Raw genomic sequence first — 6,166 nt, 5'->3', positions numbered from 1 at the left:
AAGTTTATGTACACAGCCCGATATAATGCTTTCCCACCTCAGATATACCTGGAGGTTGAGTGATCCCTGAATAGAAAGTTAAAAAAAACCTCAACTCTTCTAAATTTATTTACAGTCAGGTAACCAGCCTCTTGTTCACATAAGTGGGAGTCTGGTTCAAACTGAAATGCTTTTACTTATTTTTCCTTTCTGGCTCATTTATTCATTTTTTATCAAACCTTCCAGTTGCTCTCTATTTTTTGTTTGTTTGGTTTCATTTACTCCATTTCCACATCTGTTTATTTTTCTATTAAGCTTTGCTGCTTAAGGAGATGGATGGTTGCTCTAATTGTTCAAGAGACCGCATTATCAAAAGCAGAATACTGCTGGAAAACTGAACCAAATACAGAGAATGCTAAAGAAAACGAACTGATCCGGCAGCATCTGCAGCAAGCGAAAAGAACTGATGTTTGAAGTCCAGAAAATGACAGTGTCATCAAGGTCTACAGCACAGAAAAAGACTCATTTGGCCCACTAAGTCTGTACCAGTCAAAAACAAACTCCTAACTATTTTAATCTTGTTTTCTGGCACTTAACCCATAACCTTGTATAGCTTGGCATCACAAGTGCACATCTAAAAAATTCTTAAATGTTATAAGGGTAGTGAGTTCCAAATTCCAGTGAGTTCCTCTGGATGAAAAACATTTCCTCTCATCTTGTCTAAAACTCTGCCCCAGGTCATTGATTCCTCCACCACTGTCTTACCCTACCTATGTTCGTCATAGCTTTCCACATCTTAATCATGTCTCCTCGCAGTCTCTTCTGTGCCAAGGAAAGCAACCCTAGTGTTTTCAAACTCACCTCATATGGAAACTCTCCAGCCCAGACAGCATCTTGGTAAATCTCCTGCACACACTCTCCAGTGCTATCACATTCCTCCTATAATGTGGTTTGCATAACTGCACACAATACTCGAGCCATAACCTAACCAATGTGTTTATACTATTCGAGCATAAAGTCCCTGCTTTTAAAGTCTATGCCTTGTCTTAGAAAGGACAAATATCCCAAATGCCTTCTTAACCATCTCTTCTATCAGTCCTGCTTTCTTAAGGGTTTGATGGAGTCCACGATGATGCGACCTAAAGGGACCTAAATTTATGGTAAATGAGACTTAAGAGTCCTGTATGATTTATTCAGCGCCAACTACTCTTTAAACGTGCTTGCCTCATTATTAATCCACACTTCCATAATTTGCAACGTAAACGGTTTAGTGCTGCAAAGTGAGAAAAAGTCAACTCAAGGAGCATAAAACATTCAGTTGTTTATTTTACTTCCAAAGTGTCATAGCAAAATTTCATGGCTTAACAATGAGTCAAGTAGATTGTAGATTTTAAACAGTATTAATCAGAATTTCTTCTGATTAAAGTATCTAGTTCAGTCTGATGAATGGGAGGAATTTTATCTTGTTAGGTTTTATATACTTGCTTACAATTTATGGTAAATGAGACTTAAGAGGGTTGTGGCTTCAGGTGCCTTGGCCCTCAGTATGCTGGATCTCCCTTCCTAAACGTTTTTACTTCTTGATCTCTCCTCGCATTTAAGATGCTCTTTAAACCTTTCTCTTTTAGCAGAGTTCCTGTGATAAACCTTGAGACAGTTTATTATAATTGAGGGTGCTGTATCATTTCAAGTAGTTGGTATAAATTGGGCTGCATATTTCAGATTAATTTGAACTAGGAGTCGATGAGGTCAGGAGATAAATCCTGAGGTGTTGCAACTGTTACATTGCTGAATGCAATTTAATTATAACAGACAACATTGCCAAAATGGACGTACAATCAGAGCAGAACTGGTTCTGCCCAAACCTTATCAGAGCAGGAAAACAAGAAAGACTAGCACATACACATAAATATCTCTCATGGTATCAGGACCATCACAATATGTTTTGCTACCAATTTAATGTTATCTGTTAGAATGTACGAGAAATGGCAACCAGCTTACACACAGCAAAATCTCTTAAACCAGCCTACTTCACATCAGTAGGCTGAATTTAGCTGTGGTTTTAATTCCCCACCTTGAGAATCTGATATCCTATTCATAAAGCCTTCACACTGAAGGTAGTCTTTTTCAGCTTCAAATAGCCCCTTCAGGGTTTTTAGAAAACACTTTTGATTTGGAATGTTTATAGATTTAACAAGCTGTACAGGATAGAAAGCCTTTCAGCTCAACACACCAATGTTCCCCAAAAAAAACACCAAATTACACTAGTCTTACTTATCTCTAATTGGCCCATTGTCCACTATACTCTAGCATTTTAAGTGCTCACCCATAGGCTTCTTAAAAGTTGTGGAGAGGACCTACCTCTGCCACCTTCTCAATTACTCACTGGAATGTCATTAGTCACAGATCTCCAATCTGAAAAATACCCTTACACCACTACACTGTCATATATGACTAAGCCAGTTGTATATCTATCATACCAGCTCATCGCAGATCCTTTGTGACTTCACCTTTTGTATCAAATTGCAATAAGGGGTCTTGTCAAAGGCCTCCATATAGACAACATCTACCACCATACTCTCATCAATCATCTTTGTCACTTCCTCAAAAAATACAAGCAACGTTATGAGACAGAACTTACCTCACACAAAGCAATGCTGCCTACTGCAAATAAATATTATGATGTTTTTCCAAACATTGGCAAATCTTATCTGTAAGAATCTTCTCCAATAATTGCCCTCCCAGTGATGTAAAGGCTCACCAGCCTATAATTTTCTGGATTAGACTTGTTGCTCTTCTTATATAAAGGAACAACAATAGCTATTTTCCAGTCCCCTGGGACCTGTTCTGTGACTAAAGCGAGTACAACGATTTCGTGCAAAGTCACAGCAATTTCCTCACCTGCCTCTCTCAGTGTTCTGGGATAGATCCCATTAGGTCCAGGGGTCATAAAATCATTGAATCCATACAGTGTAGAAGCAGGCCATTCAGCCCACCAAATCCACACCAACCCTCCGGAGAGCATCCTACCCAGAGTCACTACATCCTGAATTTACTATGGCTAATTTACCTAGCCTCCCCACCCTTGGACACTATGCATAATTTAGCGTAGTCAATCCACTTAACCTGTGTATCTTGCAGGAGGAGAATCCAGAGGAAACCCATGCAGACACGGGGACAGTATCCAAACTCCACACACAGTGGGTGAAATGGAACCCTGAACTCTACCCAAATTGTGGAATCGAATTTGGGTGCCTCGTACTGAGAGGCAACTGTGTTAACTACTAAGCCACTGTACCACAATATATATATATCTGAATGCCTTTCAAAATACGCAACATCTTTTTTATATTGACGTGCCCTAGAATATCAACATACCCCTCCTGAAACTCACAATGTCCTTCTCCTTTGTGAATACCATTGCAAAGCATTCATTTAGGATCTCACACATTTAGAGTGATACAGTCATAGAGGTCTACAGCATGGAAACAGATCTTTTGGCCCAACTTGTCCACGTCATCCAGTTTTCACAATTAAATTAACTTAATTTGCCTGCATTTGGTCCATTTCCCTCCATATCTATCTCATGCATGTACTTTGTCTAAATGTTTCTTAAATGATAAAATTGTACTGTCTTCCAGCATTACCCCAGGCAGCCCATTACAGACACTCACCACTCTCTGGCAAAACTGGCTTTCTGTACCCTTTTGTATCTATTACCTCTTATCTTAAATCTATGCCCTCTAGTTTTAGACTCCCCTACCATGGGAAAAGCTGTTCACTATCTACCTTAGCTATGCCTCTAATGATTTAAAAATCTCTATAACATCACCCTACAGTCTAGGGAGAAAAGTTTCAGCCTAACCGATCTCTCCTTATAGCTCAACTCTTCTAGTCCAAATAGCATCCCAGTAATTTTTTTCTGCACTCTTTCTACTTTAATAATATCCTTTTGTATTGTAGGGCAAGCAGAGCTGCTTGCAATACTCCAAATGTGGCCTGACCAATGTCTTCTACAGCTACAAGAAGATGTTCCAACTCCTACACTCAATGCCAGACCAATGAAAGCAAGCATGACAAAAGTCTTCTTCACCACCCTGTCTACCTATAACTTCACTTTCAAGGAGTTATGAACCTGTGCCCCTAGATCTTTTTGTTCTATAACATTCCTCAGGGAACTGACCATTGACTCTGTAAGTCCTGCCCTGATTTGACCTATCAAAATGCAACACCTCACATTTAAAAAAAATAAATTCCATTTGCTATTCCTCAGTCCATTGGCCCAGTTGATCAAAATCTTGCTATATTCCCAGCTAATCTTCTTCACTGTCTACTATATCACCAATCTTGGTGACATCCACAAACGTACTAACCATACCTACTACATTCTCATCCAAATTATTTATATAAATGATGAGTAACAATGGATCCAGCACTGATCCCTGTGGCACAGTGCTGGTCACGGGTCTCCAGTATGACAAACACCCCTCGAACCAGCAACCTGTGTCTTCTTCCGTCAAGCCAATATTGTATCCAATTGGCTAGCTCTCCCTGGATACCATGAGATTTAACCTTATTCAACAACCTACCAAGCAATGCCTTCTCAAAGGCTTTGCTAAAGTCCACGTGGACAATGTCTATCTTATCTACTTTCTTGGTCACCTCTTCAAAAAACTCAGTCAAATTCATGAGACTTGATTTCCCATGCACAAAACCATGCTGACTATCCTAAATGAGTCCTTGCCTCTCCAAATGTCTGCACATCCTATCTCTCAGAATCTGCAGTTCCCAGGCATTTCCATTCAGCCGTTCTTAAATAATGGCACAACATTAACTACCTCCAATCTTCCAGGATTCACCCATGACTGTCAATGATAAAAATATCTCAATTAGTAACCCTTGCAATTTCCTTCCTAATCTCCCAAAAAGTCCTGGGATATGCTTCAGGTGGCAAAGATTCATCTACCTAACGACTTTCAGCATCTCCTCCTCTGTAATCTAGACTCTCTTCAAGACATCACATTTATTTCCCCAAGTTCACAAGCATTCATACCTTTCTCAACAGTAAATACTGATGAGAAATATTCATTTAGACTCTCATCTATCTCTTGTGGCTCCACACAGACAACCTTGTTAACTTTTAAGAAGCCCTACTGTCTTCTGAGCTACTCTTTTGCCATTCACGTATTTATAGAATTTCTTTGACAGATAAGGTAAAGGAGAATCCAAAGAAATACCAAGTCCTTTTTTAGCCCTCCTGATTTGCCTCTTAAGTGTACTCTGGCACCCTTGGTACTCCTCAAGGAATTCACTTGATCCCAGCTGCCAATACAAGTCACATGCCTCCTTGTTCTTAACTTCTCCATGAATAAATTCCCTCCTTTGTCCTTGAGTGGACCTTGAGTGGATCCTTTCCCTCGGTCCCCGCTTGCTCCATGCATGTAAATAACACTTGGGAATTTCCTTCATCCTGATTTGGAGATGCAGGTGTTGGACTGGGGTGTACCAAGTTTAAAATCACACAAAAACATGTTCTAGTCCAAAGGTTTAATTGGAAGCACTAGCTTTCAGAGGCGCTGCTCCTTCATAAGGTGGTTGTCCCTGATGAAGGAGGAGCACTCCAAAAGCTAGTGCGTCCAATTAAACCGGTTGGACTATACTTGGCGTTGTGTGATTTTCAACATTCATGATCCTGTTTACCAAAAACATTTCATGGCCCATTTTAGCCTTCCTAATTTCTCGTTTCAGTCCTTTCCTCCATCTTTACGTACTTCAAGGGCTCTAGTCTGCCTTTAGTTTCCTCAACCTTACATATGCCTCCTTTTACTTTTAGCCTAAGAACACTAGCTCAGTTTTTTTTTCCATGGCATCATGTATTTGATGGGGAGGATGTTGAGGGAAGAGATTATGCTCGCAGCCATCCCAGATGCAGGGAAGAGTAAAATTCTGTGCACAGTCAAGATTCAGAAAGTACATGAATAGTTGGCAAAGAGACTTATATAGCAACAATGTTTAAAAGAAAGTCATTCAACCGCTTCCCGTTTAATCAATGACCTGAACATTCGAGACCTGGACATTCGAGGGAGAAAGAATTATCACGAGGTGAACAGCAGACTTTGGTATGAGATAATTGGGTATTTAAAAGACGAGGAGAGGATTAGTTCCCAGTTAAGTCAGTCCACATCAT

The sequence above is a fragment of the Hemiscyllium ocellatum genome, chromosome 2 (genome assembly GCF_020745735.1).
Source record: "Hemiscyllium ocellatum isolate sHemOce1 chromosome 2, sHemOce1.pat.X.cur, whole genome shotgun sequence".
NCBI classification, from domain to species: Eukaryota; Metazoa; Chordata; class Chondrichthyes; order Orectolobiformes; family Hemiscylliidae; genus Hemiscyllium; species Hemiscyllium ocellatum.
This window is presented reverse-complemented; position numbering follows the sequence as displayed.